This window comes from Phalaenopsis equestris, unplaced genomic scaffold (assembly GCF_001263595.1).
Source record: "Phalaenopsis equestris unplaced genomic scaffold, ASM126359v1 Scaffold000002, whole genome shotgun sequence".
Classification (NCBI taxonomy): domain Eukaryota; kingdom Viridiplantae; phylum Streptophyta; class Magnoliopsida; order Asparagales; family Orchidaceae; genus Phalaenopsis; species Phalaenopsis equestris.
In genome coordinates this window covers 31546907-31549927 of record NW_018164444.1, presented here as the reverse complement: position 1 = coordinate 31549927, position 3021 = coordinate 31546907, and the positions used below count along the sequence as shown (strand labels likewise).

The following is a 3021-nucleotide window of genomic DNA, read 5'->3' as shown; positions in this document are numbered from 1 at the left end:
TCACTTCAAACATCTCCAGAATAGCTCGGAGAAGCCCTGGCTTTGAAACAAGAATGTACTTCTGTCTCGGCACATGAATTCCATAAATTCTCCTTTCCTACCTTGATCGTCTTCATCGCCAACGTTTCTCTGTACCTTACTGTCCTTCTCCACCTCTGAACCCTTCGCTTCTCGGGAGCAAGTACCCCTACTGAGTCGATACCTTAAAGGATTCATAAATGCTTTTCGGTAGAACAGAGACAATCAAAACGATGAAGCGCGGCGCGTGGAGTTGAAGGTCAAGTATTTCCGATGACTTAAAGATGCCCACGCTGCCGGCGCTGAGCGTTTTGAAGTAGATCATGGCTCCGGCGAGCAGGACTGAAGTCCATGGCTAGTTTGGATTTGGAACGAGGGACGGAGACTTAAGGTTCCCTCTTTTAAATTTTTTTTTTTTATTAAAAAAAAATATTCGAGTGAAAATATGAGAAATGGATGAAAAAGGATGGTTGATTTCTAAATAGAAAGTTTCGGGTGGCCATTTTGCATAACCTTCTTTTATTTGATTTTGCTGCGGTTGAGTTTTGACACTTTCTGTTGTTATTGAAAAGAGAATTTTTTACAAAATTAGGTTCTTTTTCCCGGGGAGATTGGCCATTTTTTTAGTTCACTAACCTCTCCACTGGGTTTTTGAGGGTTGAATGAGGAAACCAAACGAAAATGATAGCCGGAGACATCAATCTCTTTGTTTTTGTTTTTGTTTTTATTTTTATTTTCGAGCATTTACATACATATCACACAAAGCTCATGCATTTATATATCTAACACCTACATAGCTCTTTACATTTATAGCATCCAAATATCACAAGTTGCATAAAAAATGCCACCATTTAAGCGACTAAAAAGTATAATTCACCTTTTCATTTAATAGGTAAAATGGCATTTATGTTGAAGTTCATGTGCTAGATATGTAAATACATAAGAATGCAGTGGAATGTATATATATCTTATGAAACTTAGTGCTGCAGAGTTGATGTTTTCGCACCAAATATGTTTTATTCAAATTGGGCAATAGGAGAATCCTATATTTTGAGAACCCTTTCTATATTTTTGAAGTCCCTGAGCTTGCTCATGTTGCACAAATTTTGTTATTAATGCCTCTTGGCACCTTTTCTTTCAAGTAATCAGACTTTATACCAAATATTTCATTTTTAGTGCCATTGGCCTTTTGTATTACGGCTTTCTTTTGGATTTTGATCTAGTTTTTTTTAAGTATTAAAATTAAAATATTATCTTAAGTGTTGATTCTCTCTACCTATTCAGGTAAGGTTTCTGATGTCGTTGAAGTGATTGGTAGGAATGTGTTGCAGACATCATCAGTTTTGACAATAGGGCTTGTGTCCCACAGGTATGCCTTTGTTTTCCACTTGAAATTAGCAATGTTAATTAATTACAACTTTCCTTGCATAATTTTTTTACACCATTAAAGTATTATAGGTTTTCTTAAGAAACTATATTTTATCTAGTATTTCTTTAGCAATTACATTTGATAATACTCCAATTATTTTGAGATAATTGAAATTTTTGTATCGAAACTTATACATTCGACTCTTATGTTTTACGTAACTCACCCCTAAACTTTTATGTTTACATATTTTTTAAAGTGAAATACACGTTTTGAAGCACAGTTTTAAAGCACCATAATGTTGTGAGTGTAAATATGAAAGTTTAGGTGTGAGATACGTAAATACATAAAAATTGTGTGATATGTTTGTAAATGCCCCACATTTTTGTATCATTGAACTTCAGAAATAGCAGTCTTATTTGAAAATTACTTTTTAGCTGGCTGATTTGGTACTGTTGGATATGGAGAACAAGCTGCGGACATAACGCATGAAGGGCTTGGCGCTGCAGGGCATGCATTAGGAACTGCTTTGGCTGTCTTTAGATTCGTAAAGCACTCAATCCTAAGAATTCTGTTAAATCGAAGACTTTGGCGAAATCATTTGCCAAATCAGCTGTTGCTGAGATGAAGGCTAATAAGCAAGTGAATAAATGACGGTTTCTTTTTGGTTTTTGCCCTTACAACCTGCAAAGCTACTGCATGCAAAGAGATTGGCTAATATTAAAGTTTGGGTGCTTTGTACAGCTTTGGGTTTCTTTCTTTGTTATTTGGTATGTATTGCATCTGGATTGCAGTTGTTTATCCAGCTTGAAAGCTCCAGTCATAAAATTGTGAAGTTTCTTTGTAGTTTGTAAAGTTGTTAATGGCATTTCTTTTATAAACATTTGCGAGAAATGGAGAATTTCTTATAATGGGAGATGTTTTTTGGTTTCTTCACTGTTTCTCGGGGCATCAAACAGGGAGATCCTCTTTTCTCCTATTATTTTCATCTTCGCGTCGCCGTGATTGTTCTCATTCCTAACTAAACCCTATATATAGTTAGAACAGTTTTAAATCTCAAATATTAGTAATTTTACATCAACACAAGCCAAGCTAGCAATTACTGAATTGAATCCTTTGTTTCAGTGTGATGCCTATGCACTTATTATTGGATTGATTTATAATTATTGAGCATTTGTGTCACTATTTTTCCTTGTCATGTTAATTGATACTTAATTACTTATGTTCTAATACCATTCTGGTAAAGTAAATGTCATCGATGAAAATTTAGCTTGCATTTGTTATATTCTCATTATCACTTTGTGGAACTTATTCAACAAACTATGTACTGTAAAGCTTTCTTGAATGAACTCTTATCATTGTTCTCAACTTGGCAAAACAATATAGAAAATAATGCTTTACTTTCACTATAGTCGATGCTTTTCATTACCTGCCAAGTGTGGAGCAGCCTGGAGGGTCATAGAACTTTGTTCTCGATAACTGTTGCTTCCATATCGTGGTAGTTTGAGAAGTGCTTAATTGACCACTGATCATTTTCATTAAGCATGTAATATAATATTGTGTTCTATGGTGGGGCAGATCGTATGTAGCTCCATATTGGGATGGAAGTAAAGGCAATGTTTAAGAAATAGTAATCT

The 3021-nt window shown here is 34.8% G+C and overlaps 1 long non-coding RNA gene across 1 annotated transcript; it reads left to right on the top strand.

Annotated features, from left to right (window-relative positions):
- The first annotated feature begins 22 nt into the window (after nt 1–22).
- Nucleotides 23–2304, top strand: LOC110039549. The gene is made up of 3 exons (XR_002295536.1): nt 23–409; nt 1303–1387; nt 1822–2304. It is a non-coding gene; the product is annotated as an uncharacterized LOC110039549 (long non-coding RNA).
- Nucleotides 2305–3021: the final 717 nt, after the last annotated feature.